Source organism: Hemitrygon akajei, chromosome 20 (assembly GCF_048418815.1).
Source record: "Hemitrygon akajei chromosome 20, sHemAka1.3, whole genome shotgun sequence".
Classification (NCBI taxonomy): Eukaryota; Metazoa; Chordata; class Chondrichthyes; order Myliobatiformes; family Dasyatidae; genus Hemitrygon; species Hemitrygon akajei.
Window position 1 is genome coordinate 28,754,746 of NC_133143.1, and position 19,413 is coordinate 28,774,158.

The following is a 19,413-nucleotide window of genomic DNA, read 5'->3' on the forward strand; positions in this document are numbered from 1 at the left end:
TTCTTTGCAATTTTTATTTATGAGCTACACTGGGTTAGTAAGTTTGCTGATGACACAAAGGTTGGAGGTGTTGTGGATAGTGTGGAGGGCTGTCAGAGGTTACAGCGGGGCATTGATAGGATGCAAAACTGGGCTGAGAAATGGCAGATGGAGTTCAGCCCAGATAAGTGTAAATTGGTTCATCATATGGCAAAACATAGTATTAATGGCAAGACTCTTGGCAATGCAGAGGATCAGAGGGATCTTGGGGTCTGAGTCCATAGGATGCTCAAAGCTGCTGCATAGGTTGACTCTGTGGTTAAGAAAGCATACGGTGTATTGGCCCTCATCAATCGTAGAATTGAATTTAGGAGCCGAGAGGTAATGTTGCAGCTATACAGGACCCTGATCAGACCCCACTTGGAGTACTGTGCTCATTTCTGGTCACACACTACAGGGAGGATGTGGAAACATAGAAAGTGTGCAGAGGAGATTTACAAGGATGTTGCCTGGATTGGGGAGCATGCCTTATGAGAATAGGTTGAGTGAACTCGGCCTTTTCTCCTTGGAGCGAAGGAGGATGAGAGGTGACCCGATAGAGGTGTATAAGTTGATGAGAGGCATTGATCATGTGGATAGTCAGAGGCTTTTTCCCCAGGGCTGAAATGGTTGCCACAAGAGGACACAGGTTTAAGGTACTGGGGAGTAGGTACAGAGGAGATGTCAGGGGTAAGTTTTTTACTCAGAGAGTGGTGAGTGTGTGGAATGGGCTGCCGGCAATGGTGGTGGAGGTGGATACAATAGGGTCTTTTAAGAGACTTTTGGATAGGTACATGGAGCTTAGTAAAATAGAGGGCTATGGATAAGCCTAGTAATTTCTAAGGTGGGGAGATGTTCGACACAACTTTGTGGGCTGAAGGGCCTGTATTGTGCTGTAGGTTTTCTATGTTTCTATGTTTATCCACATGATCAATGCCTCTCATAATCTTATACACCTTAAGGGCCAAATGTCCTAATTCTGATCCTATATCTTATGGTCTTAAAATAAACAGTTTACAAATAGCATTGTTATTCAAAGATCAAAGTTCAAAGTAAAATTTATTATCAAATTATGTATGTGTCAGCTGCGATTGATTTGCTGGTGGGTATTTACAGTAGAGCAAGGAAATACAATAGAATCAGATAAAAACTACACACGCAGAATATGAACAAAGAATGACCCTTCTGTGATATGAGGGCATTATCATTGTTAGAAGACCAGTAAAATGCAAGGGACACTGTTAAAGTGTCCACCTGAATGAGCTGGGCAGGGGACTGTGTGCACAGAGAGTGAAACTAACATTGCATTATGGGATGCTGCCGTAGGAAGTGAAGCACCCATGGAGACGGCCGCAAGGCTGCAAACAAAAGCCTGTAAAGAAGGGTCTGAAAATTAGATGACTGTACGATGTTCCAGAACAAGCTGAAGTCCATCAGGGTCAGTCTGAGTCCGGGCTTTCATTCGGACTGTGATTTAGCTTTCTGGCGACAATGAGAACGTGCACAGGACTCAGTGCCAAGCAGATCAGAAGAGGAGTCCATATTCCGTTTGGATGGAGTGAGAGAGCTGATTCATCCGTTTCAGACCAAGGGGACTTGCTGCAACAACGACCCACAGGTAAGGAGGGAGATGAAAGCCTTGGTATTGGGTGTGATCATGAGATAATCCCAATTCACGATGCTGCTCATAACGAGTTTTGGGAAGGAGCCCAGACCCCACAGGACTTGATTTTTTGGAGCTATTGAATGGCCTGACTCAAGAGAGAATAAACTAGATGTTTTAAGAGAAGACACACATTGACATGGAGGCAGTACTGAGGTTTGAGGCTAAAGTGCAGCAAAGAAGTCAGAAAACACAAGTTCAGAATTGCAAACATCGGAGGCAATCGAGAGGGAGAAAATCAGGGGAGATGACTACATTCAAAAGTGACAGAAACAAAAATGAAGGCACTTAAGAGCCGTTTAGAAAGGCACATGGATGTAAGGAAGGTGGAGGGATATGGAGTTGGTGTAGATAGGGGGGATTAGTGCTTTTGATTTGATCTTTAGTGGATTTGGCACAATATTGTGGGCCAAATGGCCTATTCCTGAGCTGTTCCAACGGGATCCCACTACCAAGCACATCTTTCCCTCCTCCCCTCTTCCTGCTTTCCACAGGGATCGCTCCCTACACGACTCTCTTGTCCACTCGTCCCCCCCATCCCTTCCCACCGATCTCCCTCCTGGCACTTATCCTTGCAAGCGGAACAAGTGCTACACCTGCCCTTACACTTCCTCCCTCACCACCATTCAGGGCCTCAGATAGTCCTTCCAGGTGAGGCGACACTTCACCTGTGAGTCGGTTGGTGTGGTATACTGCGTCTGGTGCTCCCGATGTGGCCTTTTATATATTGGTGAGACCCGATGCAGACTGGGAGACCGTTTCGATGAACACCTACGCTCTGTCTGCCAGAGAAAGCATGATCTCCCAGTGACCACACATTTCAATTCCACGTCCCATTCCCACTCTGATATGTCTATCCATGGCCTCCTCTACTGTCAAGATGAAGCCACACTCAGGTTGGAGGAACAACACCTTATATACCGGTTGGGTAGCCTCCAACCTGATGGCATGAACATTGACTTCTCTAACTTCCGTAAATGCCCCTCCTCCCCTTCTTACCCCATCCCTGACATATTTAGTTGTTTGCCTGTTCTCCATCTCCCTCTGGTGCTTCACCCCCCTTTCTTTCTCCTGAGGCCTCCCGTCCCATGATCCTTTCCCTTCTCCAGCTCTGTATCACTTTCGCCAATCACCTTTCCAGCTCTTAGCTTCATCCCACCCCCTCCGGTCTTCTATCATTTTGCATTTCCCCCTCCCCCTCCTACTTTCAAATCTCTTAGTATCTTTCCTTTCAGTTTGTCCTGACAAAGGGTCTCGGCCCGAAACGTCGACAGCGCTTCTCCCTATAGATGCTGCCTGGCCTGCTGTGTTCCACCAGCATTTTGTGTGCATTGCTCCTGAGCTGTACTACATCTCTGTCTATCCACAGGAGCTGAGTGCACAGGATGGGGTGAACGCAGAGGCACACAGATCACAAGCCTTTGGATACAAAGGTAGAGTAGTTGCAATCTTGTTCATGATGGCTAATCGTTACCAAATACAATGTTTAGTTGTAGCTCCAGTTGTAAGTTTAAGGAAAACAGTTGGTGCTTTGGAAGCTGTATAATAGGATATTGTACCTGGACAACGAAACTGATGATATACACTGTGCTAAGTTATCTATTGCAGTACATGATGTGAGATGAAAAGTGCATAAATTCTGACTGCAGACACAGTGCAGTTCACTGTCTCCCATAATAATGCCAGACGTTAAATATAATGAAAGGCAAAGAGTTTTGCAGCTGAAGAGACTTAAGAGGCTGAGTAGTGTTTGCTTAATTTTATAACCTCTTTTTCTGGGATAAAAGCTATAAGTGGTGAAATGGTGGCATAACTTTATGTTGATAGCACTATGAGATTATTTGAGAAGAAGCAGTATGGTACGCTGTATACGAGGTTATTGTACCTTCCGCTCGACAGTTTTATACAAAATGTTTTCTTGCTACCTGTTCTTGCTTTGACAAGCAGAAATGCCAAAGACCCTGTCCACAATACTTTTAGTTACTTTAGAGAACGGGATAGTGAGCTGCCTTTCTTGAAGGACGACACTTTGTGTCACAAAGATGATTCCAGATGTTGCGATTCCAGGACCCTGATCCAGTGACCGATGTTTCTTTATTGCTCGAGGCTTGGAGGGAAGCTTTGAGGAGATGGAGAATTGCTCAGTGCCCTTGCCTTTCTTGCTGGGGCAGTTTGTGTGCTTGGCAAGTTCTATCGAGTACCATCTAAGTCACTGTAATATCAGATCAGCTTTGAACTGTGCTGTGACTCGAAATGACTGCTATGCTGTAATTGTGTTAGTGCACACAGCTAAGGGCTTCCAGCTGTCCTCTGATTTCTTTGCACAGGCCTGGCTGGGACACTAACTCTTGTGGTACAAGTTCATATTTCTGAAAGAGTAGTTGCCAGCAATATGCATTGAGGCAACAAGTGTATCTTTGTTCTCACACATGCCGACCTTCCCCATGCCAAAACAACTAGTGTCTGGGTGTGTTTGACATAAAGGACCGGTGTTGCCAAGACACGGAGGTGCCAAAGTGTAACTGAGCCCATTCTGAAGCTTGACATTTTGTTCGTGGGCTCCAACACATCCAGCCTTTCTGTCCCCGCCATTAACTATACTCTCTGCATTCAGGGCTGTGGGATGAACTGGTCGATGTATATAAAATCGTGCAAGGCAGAGATAGGGTCGACAGTCAGTCTTTTTCCATGGGTTGAAATGACAAATACAACGGACAACAAAGATTTTGCTTCCTGAATACTTTTGGGTGCACCTTATGGATTTTAGGCAGCTGATCATGAAAATCACTATGGAAGTTCTCTAAAAATCACGCACAGTTTTTCTGAAATCACTTATATATGTTAGTTCAATTCATAATTCATCAGAATAACTGATGCCACGATTAAGGAAAGCATTTTTGTTGGTCCACAAATCACAGTTCATCAATGACAGGCAACTTGAAGAACTTCTAGCTGGACCGGAGAAAATCGCATGGAAGGCATTTAAGATGGTGAAATTTTTCTTGACAACTGCAGAGCACCTGGTTGGCCACGTGCTTCAAGCATACAAAACCATGAAATGCCACGGTCACTGAAGATTCATTTTCTGCATTCCCATTTAGACTTCTTCCCTGCAAATTCCCAGTGACGAGCATGGTGAGAGGTTTCACCAGGACATTGCGGTCATGGAGAAATGTTATCAGGGCAACTGGAATCCATCAATTCTGGCTGATTATTGTTGGACACTTAAGCAGGAAGCCTCAGACACTGAAGCTACGTCCATGCTAGACCGGATAATTTTGAAAACGCCAGTTTTGCGTAAAAACGATAGTCGTCCACACCAAGCATTTTTGAAAATACCTTGTCCATATTAAAACGGGTATTTGGGTAAATCTCCTCCTACTGGGCATGCGCAGGACACATCTACAAACAAGCGACATGTTTGGTGTTGAATCTCGCTGTGAAAGTGTGCATTTGTGCAGTTACAGACTAGAAAAACTTAAAAGGAAATTGCCAAACGACGGACAGCTGTTGGTTCTCACGCAGGAGGACCTAAAACTAAAAAAAAAACAACACTGGAGCATTGGAGGCAACTGACAGGGAGTTCACGGACAGTATGACCCGACTGATGACGAACATTGAAAAACTGACAAACTCTGTTGCATTAATAAAACACCTTGTTAAATGTATAAAACACGTCTGCATCAGTATTATCTTGTATTTCCATACAATGTTACATTAGGCTGTTACACATCTATAGTCAGAGAAGAACTTGCATAAATAGGTAAACCACCTTCATATAAGCAAGGACAGAAAACAGGACAAAGTGAGTATACTTATTTATTCAGTAAGTTATGGGTCAAAGTATTTGGTGAGTACATTTCTAACTGTTCTGGCTTCAGTCTCGTTGCCGTCTGTTCTGAAATTGTTAGGCTGTGTGTGTGGGGGGGGGGGGGGTTTGCGTTCAGGAAAACAATGAAATGCCACACTGCCACCACCATCTGTTCCCGCACGTCATGACAGCGTTTTTAGAAATCTCCGGTTACCCTTGTCGACATTACTCTGCCCAACTGGCGTTTTCAAATTTACACACTCTGGAGGGCGTTTTAGAAAAGTTCCGTTTTTGGGGGAGGAAAATGCAATTTCAGGGTGGACGGGGGGGGGGGGGGGTCAAAACGAAGAGGAGAAGTTTCGGTTACGGATTTATCCAGCGTAGTGTGGACATAGCCTGAGCACAAATGAAAATCATCAACAAAGCATTTTTAGCTTAGCAAAGCATCAGCAACATTTATGCAATTAAACACATTATATTCAATAAAAGTTAATTCTTGTTTCTCCAAATTCCTACGTGATACAAGAAGTCTGAAATTATATTTGTGTTCATCTTTAAGCAGTCTATCATAAACTAAGAAAAACTCTGAGGAAGCAACACTTTTAAAAAAAATATTGTTGACCAGTGATAGTTGAAGGTTTCGATTTCAGGTGTGAAGAGGAAGTTTAAAGGAGACGTGTGGGGCAAGTTTTTATTACCGAGAGTGGTAGGTTCCTGGAATATGCTACCCAGTGAGATGGTAGAAGCAAATGTAATAGCAATATTTAAGAGGCATTTGGGCATTTGGCCTTTGATATGATCAGTCAAGGGATGGAGGGATATAGACCATGTGCAGACAGAATGTTTAGCTGGATGGCATTATGGTCAGCTCAGACATGATGGGCCAAATGGCCTGTTCGTGTGAAGTACTTTCCCATGTTCTATGATACGTAAGTAGGTGTGTCTGATTTTGACTCTTCATAATCTTATTAGTGCACATTAAACATGAAGTACAGCCATTACTGTGGAGAGATGACGACTTGGGTCACACCTTGCCAGACAGCCAGATGGATACAGGATTAATAGGGTGTGAACTGTCTCATAAAAATCTGGTACTGTATCATCTTGATTTGTTCCAAAAAAGATCAAATTTCTCCCTCATGATTGTCAGGTAAGAGAACAAACAAATATTAAGATATAAATAATTGCAGTAATTTCCTCTGGTCAAGAGTCATTTGCAAACTCATAGTAAGTATCATGAACAAAAGAAAATCTGCAGATGCTGGAAATCCAAAACAACACACATCAAATGAGGGAGGAACTCAGCAGGTCAGGCAGCATCTATGGAAAAGAGTAAATAATCCACTTTTCGGGCCAAGTCCTGATGAAGTGTCTCAGCCCAAAACATCAACTGTTTAATCTTTTCCATAGATCATATATGTCAAACTCAAGGCCCGCGGTGGAATTATCTTTGGCCCGCGAGATAATATCTAATTACTATTAAAGCTGGCCCCAGTAATCGAAGCGCCTATGGCATATGATATGGCTAATGCTGAGTTTATTCAGGTACAGGTTTTCAGGGTTTTTAGTGTTTATTCGGCAGTCTTGCTCGGCAGTCTTCTTCATAAGAAATGGAATTTGTAAAGTGAAACACTTTGTAGTTATAGCAGAGACTGAGACACATGAGAGCAGGCTGAAAAAACGGAGGCAACGAAAGCTGCGTTCGCACGCGTCCGACTGATCCGGCCCGCATGAAGCTGCATTTTGCTCAATCCGGCCCGTGACCTAAAATGAGTTTGACACCCCTGCCATAGATGCTGCCTGGCCTGCTGAGTTCCTCCAGCATTTTGTGTGTGTTGCTTATAATAAGATTGCCCAGGTTGTAACTCTAATCATGCTACTAATGCTTCACACCATTCCTATACATTCAATGTCATGGATCAGTATTTATGTTACATTATCTTAATTGACCCATGCTGTACGTATATTGATAACATGATGCTCATTTAGCAGTCCAAATAATTGGTTAAAAATTTATATTTACCCATCCATCACCAAAAACAGCCGTGAATACTTTAGTGCTAATTACTGTGTGGATTGGAATACTGTGCATCTGAACATTTGCCTCTTTGAACTTTTAAGGTCGCATTTCCCAGCCTTTTCAGCACAAAAACAGTATGGCAATTGTCAGGGAAATTTTCAGTAGAATTCTTGTCCAGGCTGATTTCTGTGCTTCTAGAGATTATTTCTGCTGCACCCTGCCCTTCATTATGAAGCCAAGTTATAGTAAGAAAGGAGAAAGAACATGCAGTTATGCAACTCTTTCACAACTACGTGATGTTCTATTAAGCACTAATGAAACGCACATTGTAACACGGCGAGGTGGCGGCAGCCGATTTGCATAGGGCAGCAGCTCACAAGCAGGGGTACAATAACCGTTTCACAGATACGGCTGAGGGATAGAGGCTGGTTATCTCACTGGATGAGTTCTCTTTCTCAAGTGCTTTGTGATCTTTTACAAGGCATCGTGGTGCAGCGGCTAGCACAACGTTTTAATGTACCAGCAACCCAGGATCAATTCCTGCCACTGCCTGTCAGGAGGCTGTGCATTCTCCCTGTGACCGCGTGCTCCAGATTCCTTCCACAGTCCAAAAATGTGCGGGGTGGTAGCTTACTTGGTATTGTAAATTGTCCCGTGATTAGGCTAGGGTTAAATCGGGGGTTGCTGGGTGGTGAGGCTCAAAGGACGGGAAGGGCCTATTTCATGCTGTATCTCAATAAATAAATAAACAAATGAGTCACAGGTAGGACCTTGGTTTCACATTGTCCTAAAACTCCGCACCTCTGACTGTGCTGTACTCCCACAGTGGCACATAGAAGTGCTGGTCTCAATTTCACACTCCAGGGTGGAATGAGGGTAAATCCTTTTGGAACAGAAATCAATGTTAATCATCTTGGGCATAGTCTCTGCCAACCCTCCACCTTACATTACAGCATCCGAGCTGTAAGAAATTAAACCCCCATATGTCATCCCACATCAAACCCAAAAGGTTCACTGATGTCCTTCATGGGGAGGAATTCTGTTGTCCTGACCAGCTGCAGATCCACCAGTTGAATCTTACCTGCGCCTTAGTTTAAGGGATAAGCAGCAGGAAGCAATCTATGCCAGTGATGGTTCTTTCTTTTCACATATTTAAAAAAAATAATGGCCCTAATACTTCTGTGGGTGGGAGTATTTTAGGTGCAGTTGCAGCTAGGGCTTTGTGGGTGGTGAGCCTGTCTATTTGGCTGGAATGGAGAGGTCTGTCGTGGCGGCTGTAACCCAGAGTAACGGAAATCTTCCCTGGCTGAAAGCAGCGGTCTCTTGAATGATGGCTGGCTGGAAGGCCTGTTAAATATTTCCTGATTCATGATCTCTTTAAGGAGGGCAAGAAGAGATCTGTGACTGAGCACCATGTGGTGTTCTGTATGGACGAGCATTTTCTGAGGGAGCAGCATGACGTGACATAAAGACGAGTCTAAGTCTAATGGTGACCAGAAGAATGGGGATGTGAGAGAGTGCAGAGACAAGCAATGCACATTTGTATAAGGCAAACACCAGAAAGTCTGCAGATGCTGGAAATCCAGACTGCTGGAGGAGCTCAGCAGGTCAGGCAGCATCTAGGGAAATGAATAGATAGACGACGTTTCCCGACGAGACCCTTCATCAGGACTGACCCTTCTCAGTTTTTGGCCCGAAACATTGACGGCCTTTTAATTTCCACAGATGTTGCCTGACCTGCTGAGTTCCTCCAGCATTTTGTGTGTTGCATGGTCATTAGATTGTCAGTTCAAGTCACTTCAGCGAGTCACAAAAAAAAATGAATGTGTTGCCAGTGCTTTGCAGGGAGTGGGGGGGGGGAGATGTTGGGGTTATTAGGAGATGCTGGGCAGAACAGGACTTTATTCCTTGGAGTGTACAAGACTGGGGTGTGACCAGAAATTATACGGGAATAGATGCACAATCATTTTTTCCAGTGAAAGGGAATTAAAAACTAGAGGACATAGGGGTAAGATAAGAGGAAAAATTCCCAGGGGCCTGAGGGATAACCTCTTCATGCTTGTCTATATATGTCTATGTATGGAACATGCTGCCAGAGGAAGTAGTTGAGGCAAAAAAAAACCAACATTTAAAAGACACTTGGACAGGTACGTGGGTGGGAAAGGTTTAGAAGGATGTGGGCTAAATGCAGGCAAATGGAACTTATTTAAATGGCTGTCTTGGTCAGTAGGGATGAAATGGGCCAACTGGCCTGCTTCCATCCTGTACGATTCTATGTCTTTAATATCCTACGAGTCTCCTGCCACCACTATGCGGACCGTGCTCCACAATATCTGCGTATCTGCCATCTTCTGACAGCTCCTCAGTCGGCGGCACGGTAGCGTAGTGGTTAACACAGCGGTTTACAGCTCCGGCGACCCAGGTTCAATTCCCACAGCTGTCTGTAAGGAGTTTGTATGCTCTCCCTGTGACCGCGAGGGTTTCCTCCAGACGCTCAGCTTTCCTCTCACGGTTTAAAGTCGTGCCAGGCTAATTGGTCAATGTAAATTGTCCTGTGATTAGTCCGGGATTGAACTCAGGGGATTGCAGGGCCAGCCTTGAAGGGCTGGAAGGGTTTATTCCACACTGTATCTCAATAAATAAAATAATGAACAATGATGAACCTACCTCTTCAACCAAGAGTCATTATGTGTGCATTTTCAAGTAAAAAGTGCTAGGGTACTGCTCGGTAAAAAGTGGAGGGTACTGATGGTTTTTGCAGGTGGGGGTGGGATGGGAGGGCCGTTGCCTTGCTGCTGCTTGTGCGTGGGTGGGGGGGTTGCGGTTCTAACTTTTTAACTGTCATTCACTCTTTGGGGCACTCCTCTGTTTTCATGGATGGTTGCGAAGAAAAATAATTTCAGGATGTATATTGTATACATTTCTCTGACATTAAATGTACCTGTTGGACTTATTGAATGGGTAAAAGGATGGATGAGTGCTATAGGAAGATTCTGAGCAAGTAATTCATACAGACATAAGGATTCCTCCACATCAGCCCCGGATATGGCTATATCCAAAGGCAGCCAGCCAGTAAAGGAAAGACTGCATTATTATGTTTTCCTGCTCTTGAAATACAATGAATTGTGTAAAAGAAGCCCTTGGATACCCTTTTCCTTACATAAGGTTCCGCTTGCTGCAACATTTCTTTGTTACTCTCCATTCTTTAACTTCAAAAACACACACATGTTCCAGAAGTGTAGAAATGAATTTAAATTCCTCAGGAAGACTGAATTTATTTTTTTGCTGTTGCTAGTGTGGGGCATTTTGTCAAGTTTTATTAAAAGCTCTTAATCTAACGTTACAGCCCAGAAAGAGTTGCACAAAGGAACAGACTGGTTTGACATTTACAATGTACACCGCTTTTGTTTTAAGCAGGAAACACACACAAAATGCTGGAGGAACTCAGCAGGTCAGGCAACATCTATGGAAATGAACAAACAACTGATGCTTCGAGCCAAGACCCTTCTTCAGGAAGCAGTCGAAAGCTATGCTATATGAATCCTAAAACTGCAGTGAAAACTAACTCCATAGATGCAGCTCCACTCTGCCCTAACTTTGTCGTACAATCGAAGGCTAATCATTGAACTTAGGGAGAAGTGAAATGCAGGAGAGCCTTGCAACTTCATGGAAATGGGGAAGTGTCAATTGTCTCTCAAATGATTAGACCTCAACCCCAAAATATTTCTGAGCATCAGTGTCCTCCTTATCCCATCATCAATGCCTTTTAGTATCTCATTCACTTCACAAGAGAGTCCTTCTTTCATCTAGCACATAACTGCGCACACAAAATGCTGGAGGAACTCAGCAGGCCAGGCAGCATCTATGGAAAAGAGTACGGTCGACTTTTCAGGCCGAGACCCTTCAGCCAGTCTTGCCAAAGTGTCTCAGCCCGAAACGTCGATTGTTTACTTTTTTGCATAGATTGCTGCCTGGCCTGCTGAGTTCCTCCAGCATTTTGTGTGTGTGTTGCTTGGATTTCCAGCATCTGCAGACTTTCTCTTGTTTGTGATTCGCACCTAAACCGCAACACTTTTTATTATTGTTAATGCTTGGAAAAATATTTCCTGTAGACTCTCCACATCATCCACGTATGGCAAATTTAGTAATCGTATTAGTGAACTACAGGGATAGATTTTAGCTTAATTTCTCCTAATTCCAGGTGGAAGTAAGAGGAGCAGGACCGGTTTCAGAGTGTGATCTACATCCTGCCTTACAGATGCTACCCATGCTGTTAATGGGAGCATTTCAGCCTCCTGGATGGCTACTTAAAGCAGATCATGCATTCATTGCATGTGTAATGAAATGTGTTATGGCTGTCCTCAGTCCACCTGCAAGGATTGGTTTTGAATGAGAGGGAAAGAGCAGGGCTATTTCACTTGGGCTTACTAAATTTTCAGTTCTGCCTGAGCTATGCTGTGTCTAATTCTACTCCAAGCATTTTATGCAAATCCATATTCAGCTCTCTGCCTTTCTGTACATTTACCAACGATTATTTCCACTCAGTACTCACTGCAGAGTTTCTTTTCAACACGTCCTGACAAATCGTTGTTTTAGAAACGTGATAGACTTTGGGGGAAATAGTCAGACTTCTATTTCCTGAATTTAATTCTGTATTTAGTAGTTCAGGAGGATGAAAAGTGCAAACTTGTACTGCGTTGACCCAAAGGATAATGCAAAACAACTTCAGGAATGTGACACAAAGCAGACAAGGAGTTCCCACTTGGTTAAAATGAACTTTTTTGCCCCCTCATGTGTATAATGTGGCTTCCTCTTACAATACCCCAGTGTTTCTCACTGGGGTCAGAATGTTGCCTCCTTCCCGTTTCCTTTTAAATACCAAGAACAGGAACTTACGGTATTTGGCAGTGACAGGTAAGGTGGTTGAGAAAACTTTTTAATTTTTAATCATGAAATGGCCGTAAAGCTGTCAGTGAACTTGAATCCGCGTTAGATAAACTAAAACATCCCTAGTGTACCAAGTGCACTGTACTGACATCATCACATAAATACACACCCACCAGCTCTTTACTGCTCGCTCGTTGATACTTGTGGCCACCTTGAATTGAAGTTTACATCTGACTGTTACCCCAGCCTGACATCACATTAACTCTTTCTCTTCTGGAGATATCTAACACGCTGGGCTCTCAAACAGGGCTCTTAGTTTCAAGCTGGACCATGCAATGAAAATGTAAGCGGCCTGGAGTTTAATGGGTGGTGCACTGCACAGAAGCTAGGTGCTATTATTTGAAAGGGCTTGTTTTATAAACCTTCATAGGCTCCTTCATTCTAGGAAGAACAGTTTATCCAGTCCAATCTTTCCATTTAACTCAGTCTTTCTAGTCTAAGCAAGACCCTTATGATTTCTTTTCTGCACCTTCTGGAGTTCAGTTGCATCCCTCCTGTACCATGACAACCAGAGGGTGGTCTAGCCAACCTCCTGTATGTGGTACCCCAACACTTACTGCCTACTCGGTGTTCTGATGGATGAAGGCAAAACACAACCCCCATCTACCTCTGTCGGTTGCTACTTTCAGGGCAACACACTCAAAGTGCTGGAGGAGCTCGGCAGGCCAGGCAGTATCTATGGAAACGAGTACAGTCAGGCTGACATCCTTTGGGTTTCGAATGGTTTTGGCCTTTCCACAGATGCTGCCTGGCCAGCGTTTTGAGTGCTTGGACGCTTGGACCTCCAGCGTCTGCAGATTTCCTCGTTTGTGACTGAGCTGCTTTCTGGAACTACGTCCTCATACCCCCAGAGCTCTCCGTCCAACAGCACTCCACGGGGCTCTGCAATTTAGCTTTCCAAAACACATCACTCAGCACTCGTTCAATTTAAATTCCATCTGCCATTCCTTTGCCACGGACCCACATAGTGGAATAAGTGGTCTGCTATATACATAAGGGCTCGCATACATTGTCTTTCATTCCAATATTGAAGAGTACTCCTGATTAAATCAGCTCTTAGACCTTGATAAACAAGTAGCTTTAATGGAGGCTCTGATAGGTACATCAAAGCTGTCTCGTGCTTCTGCAGCCAATCGCCTGCATCAGTAAACTACACATCTAAAAAAGTGATAAAATCATGCGTTAGATAAGAACTCTGAACCTACAGTTTCCTTGAATAAACCAGCAGTGCACATTATAAATTCTGCTCGCTGACATTCTGACTGTAATAAAACTGTTACTATCATAGCTGGAGAGGAATGACTGAGATCTTATTGAATTCAGTAGTGAGAGTTTTGCATGGCTGTAGTGCTGTGTTTTGGTTTGACTAAACCCCTGACTGTTCTCCGAGTTGGCCATTAAAATTTCTATGACACCCGTGGATGAAGTGCACGGAGTTTCTCCAAGGTACCCCAATCTCTATTCATCAGCCCTCCATCTGCAATGAAGTCAATTTTGTGCGATCGTACGGGCACAATGTTTGTAACTGGGGAGATTCCTGGGCTTTTGTCACATAATTTCAGCAGCTCCCTGCAAGAACACCTGATAAAAGGAGTATATAGATTTCCATCCCCTACCATTTAGGCATGCTGGGATGGACACCAAACTCGTACCCTGATTCAATGGTGCGTGGTTGGCTGTAGAGATAGCCAGGATCAGAATGGTTGGAGTCATCCTAAACAATGAGATAGAGATCCTGTAAAATGCTGTGATCCAGTCCTTTGTCTTCTATGGTAAATTTAACATTGCATGTATATAGAAGTACATTATTTAAAATTCTATCTGTACTGGGAAATGCCCACAGTGGGCTCTACTCTTTTGTGCAAGCTTAACAGGTCCATGATTGAAACTTCAGTGGTTAAGTAATGATGAGAGATTACTGAAACTAGTATTTCTAAAAATCTAGTTAGTCTAGACGAAGAGTCTCGGCCCGAAATGTTGACAGTGCTTCTCCCTATAGATGCTGCCTGGCCTGCTGTGTTCCACCAGCATTTTGTGTATGTTGTTTGAATTTCCAGCATCTGCAGATCTCCTCGTGTTTGCATTTCTAAAAATCTATTGTATTTCCTAGAACTCAGAAGGTTAAGGGATGAATTGGTTCAAGATGTTAATGGGAACTAAATTGGATGAAAAGACCAAAACAATTTCTCCTGCTTCTTAAGTCTAAGTCCAATGGCATCTCCCACAAGTTACGCCATGTCCTTGCTGGGGTGAAGGTAGGAAATGCTTCTGGGTGCAAAGGATGTTAGGAGTCAATGACGGCAATCACCTTCCACTCTGAATAAAGTTCAGATTATCAATCAGTTATGTATTAAAATTACTGTCCACCAGAATTACAAAGCTATTAGTTTATTCCTGACTTTATCGAGGACTATTGCCACATTGCCACATACTTGTGCTCCAGTGTTACAGCAAATGTGCATTGGAACGGACTTGAAGAATGTTTGTGTACCTAAGCCCACCGTCACTTAACACTTGCACTGATGGACCTTGGCTCCTCACTCAACCGGAATTGTTTGGTCCCTACATCATATCAGTCATCGGGGATTGCAAAAGCACATCTACATCTCCAAACAATGCCACACATTATCAATTTGCGTTTTGCGTGCAGAACCGCTGTTGGCAGCTGGAAGAGAAAAGGATGCTGCGGCAAGCTTGGCCACTGCGACAAAGGAATTCAGTGTGGATGCGTTTTAAGATTTGGAGTTAAAACTGATGGAGCCAAAAGATAAACTGTTTTGCTTTTCATGAGCCCCCTTCTGCTGCACCTTATCTGCTCAGCATTCCACTTAACTAACCCAGACCCTCTTAACTTTTTAAAGATGTATATGTAACTTTATAAAACTGATGCCTATCAAATATTTTACAGGAAACTATGTCTCACAGTTGACCTTCTGAAGGATTACTGATAAAGAGAGACAAATCAAATAAAATGCATGAAATCTATCCCATATCCAGGAAGCTCATTGCCTTCAACAGATAAAGGCAAAATATCGGATCATGCAGTACCCAGTTATGAATCTGAATAATTGCCACAACCTGAAAATATTTTGCTTAAAATTATGTTTTGTAGTCCTTGCTTAGTTCTTTTACATCAGATGCAATATGAACATAGAACAGCACAGCAGAGGAACACAATGTCCATATCCCTCCATCTTCCTCACACTCATCTGCCTATCTAAACATCTCCTAAAAGCCTCTCATGTACTTGCCTCTACCACCATACCAGGCAGTGCATTCCAGGCATCCACCACTCTGAGTAAAAAACTTACCTCTCACATCCCCTTTGAACTCAACCTCTTTCACCTTCAATGCATGCCCTCTGTTATTAGACATCTCTACTCTGTGGAAAAGACACTCCCTGTTTTCTCTGCCTATGCCTCTCATAATCTTACATACCTCTATTAGAAAGAAAACAGCCCACGTTTATCCAGCCTCTCATATAGCACATGCCCTCTAAACCAGGCAGCGTCCTGGTGAACCCCTTCTGCACCCTCTCCAAAGCCTCAACATTCATCCTATAGAGGGGTAACCAGAACTGTATGCAATACTTCAGATGTGGCCTAACTAGAGTTTTATAAAGTTGCAATATAAACTCTTGATTTTGAATTCAGTGCCTTGACTAACAAAAGCAAGCATTCCATAAGCCTTCTTAACCACTCTATTGACCTGTGTAGCTACCTTTGAAGAGCTATCAACTTGGACCCCAAGATCTCCCTGCTCAGAAACACTGCTAAGGGTCTTGTCCTTAATAGTGTACAGTCTCCTTGCATTTGCCCTGTCGAGGTGTAACACCTCACACTTATCTGGGTTGAACTCCATTGCCATTTCTCAGCCCATCTCTGCAACTAATCAATATCACTCTGTATTCTCTGCCCATTTTCTCCACTATCCACAATTAAACCAATCTTGCTATCATCTGCAAACTTACTAACCCACCCATCTACATTTTCATCCAGGTCATTTATATACATCACAAACAGCAGAGGTCCCAGCACAGATCCCTGTGGGTCTCCACTAATTTCTGATCTCCAGCTCGAATAAGTCCCTTCAACCACTAGCCTCTGTCTTCTATGTACAAGACACTTCTAAATCTAAATAGCTAATTCACCTTGCACCCCATGCATCTTAATCTTCTGAATTAGCCTCCTATGAGGGACTTTATAAAACACCTTCCTAAAATCCATGTAGACAATATCCACTGCCCTCCTCTCATCAATCTCTCTTGTCACCTTGTTAAAAGACTCAGTCAAGTTGGTAAGGCACCTATTATGACATAGGTTTCCAAATGCTCATATATCCTATCCCTAAGGATTTTCTCCAGCAATTTCCCTACAAGTGATATTGGACTCACCAGTCTATAGTTCCCAGGTTTTCCCTTGTTTCCTCCTTAAGCAGAGGTACAATGTTAGCCACTTGCCAGCCCTCCAGGACCTCGCTTGTGCCTAGACAGGCCACAAAGATACTGGTCAGGGCCACAACAATCACATCTCTTGCCTCCTTCAATAACCTGTGGTAGATCCATTCAGACCCTGGGGACTTATGCACCTTAATACTCATTTGGAGGCCCAGCACTTCCTCCTTCTTGACCTCTAAACGCCCTAACGTATTTATACACTCAACACTGATTCCTGATCCTCCATATTCTTTTCCTTGGTAAATACTGAAGCGAAGTGCTCATTAAGGACTCACTCACATTCTCCACATCCAAACAAATGATCCTCTCTTTATCCTTGAGTGGTCCCACCCTCTCACCCTCTTGCACTTGATGTATGTACAGAATGAGTTGGGATTCACATTAACCCTATTTGCCAAGGACTTTTCTTGGCCCCTCAGGGCTTTCATCATTCCCTTCCTTAGTTCTTTTCTGGCTTCTTTATACTCCTCATGTGCTTCATTTGATCCAAAGTTCCAAAGTTTTACATACCTTTCCTTTTCCTTCTTGACTAAAAATTTGTCACCTCTCTGGACATCAAGCTTCTCTTATCATTCCATTCCTGTCCTTCCTTCTAACAGGAACATACCTTTCCTGTACTCTGTGCAACTGATCTTTAAACACCCTCCATGTGTCTGATGTGGACTTGCCAGGGGAAAGGTGTTCCCAATTAACTCTTCTTAGTTCCTGTCTAATGCCCTCGTACTTTGCCCTACTCCAATTTAAAACTCTCCCTGTTCTTTTCTAGAGCTATCCTGAAAGTTAAGGAGTTGTGGTCACTGCTCCCTAGCTGCTCACCCACAGAAGGGTCAGTCACCGTCATTACCCAACACCAGGTCCCGCAGAACTGCTAAGAAATACTGCCCCCTTGAAACCTGTGGTGAACTACATATACCTGTCTGGACTGCTCCTGTGGCTCCCCCCACAGACCCCTGCTGACTGCTCCTGTGGCTCCTCCCACAGACCCCTGTATAAAGGCGATTGAGGCCTGAGGCCTGAGCCCGGCCTCATTCTCCAGGATGTAGTGTTGTTCATTCTTCCAGTCAATAAAAGCCGATATCTCTATTCTTACGTCTCAGAGTGAGTTATTGATGAACCCCTTGCACTAAGAAGGTCCTGGTGCTAAACTTTCAGAAAGCTGGGCCATTCAGTGTTTTGTGGATCTTGTGAAATGCTTGTCATGCAAATGGAAGCATACTATTCTGTTGATTGTAAGAGGAACATAATTCCAGTGGACAATATAGATAAACTGCAGGGAATGAAAATATTACTGTGACTGCCTGGATCAGAAAAATTATGAATTACTGATTTTCATAACAATAAGAATAGTACAACATAGACAAGGTTTTTTTTGGCCCACATTGTTGTCACCTTTTAACTTGCTCCAAAATCAATCTAACCCTTCCCTCCACATAGCCTTCCATTTTTTTTTCATATCATAAATATTTTAGGGGATATTCAACAAGAGGAAATGTCTACATTTTTAATGATGCTTACAGAATATTTCATGGTCTCATAGTTGACTATCCAGCTGAATATGTGTAATTTCACAACATCTTATGTGTCCAATGAGGATTGCTGTCCTCAATGATAAAGATAAATTATTGTATCATGCTTCTCCCCTTAATTAGTCTGAATAACTGCCACAAGACATTGGACTGGCTACCAAAGGGTTTGGACCAGTGAATTGGAGACTTGTGTTCAAATCCCTCCATGGCAGCCAGACCATTTAAATCCAAATAATCAACTGATTAAATACTGTACATCTGGAATTAAGAGCTAGTGTCAGTGGTAGTGACTGCAGAACTAATAGATAATCATAAAAATACATCTGGTATTCTAATATTCTTCAGGGAAGGAAATCAGCCTTGCTTGCCCAGGATCTGGCCTTATGTGACTTCAGACCCACCAATATGTTGACTTCTGCCTCCTCAGATCAGGGGCTATTATCCAACATATGGATGAACATACTTAAGCAATGAATAATTGAAAGTCCCAGGCTAAAGATAATGGAAGAGACATAATCAGAAACAGAATCAGATTTAATATCACCGGCATACACCATGAAATTTGTTAACTTTACAGCAGCAGTACGATGAAATAAATGATAAATATAGAGAAGAAAACCTTAGTTACATTAAATATATATTTGTCCATTTAGTAGTTAATGTAAGCAGTGCAAAATAACAGAAATAAAAAAGTAGTGAGGTAATGTTCACGGGCTCAATGTCCATTTAGGAATCGGATGGCAGAGGGGAAGAAGCTGTTCCTGAATTGCTGAGTGTGTGCCTTCAGGCTTCTGTACCTCCTTCCTGATGGTAACAGTGAGAAGATGGCATGTCCTGGGTGGTGGTTAATGAGGACAACACCTTCCTGAGGCACCACTCCTCGAAGATGTCTTGGATGCCATGGAAGCTGATACCCCTGATGGAGCGGACTAATTCTACAAGTTTCTGCAACTTGTGCAGTAACCCCACCTC

The 19,413-nt window shown here is 43.3% G+C and overlaps 1 long non-coding RNA gene across 1 annotated transcript; it reads left to right on the forward strand.

The window, feature by feature from the left end:
• The first annotated feature begins 1,348 nt into the window (after positions 1–1,348).
• Positions 1,349–17,862, forward strand: LOC140713964 (uncharacterized). The gene is made up of 3 exons (XR_012095787.1): positions 1,349–1,636; positions 3,051–3,114; positions 17,682–17,862. It is a non-coding gene; the product is annotated as an uncharacterized lncRNA (long non-coding RNA).
• Positions 17,863–19,413: the final 1,551 nt, after the last annotated feature.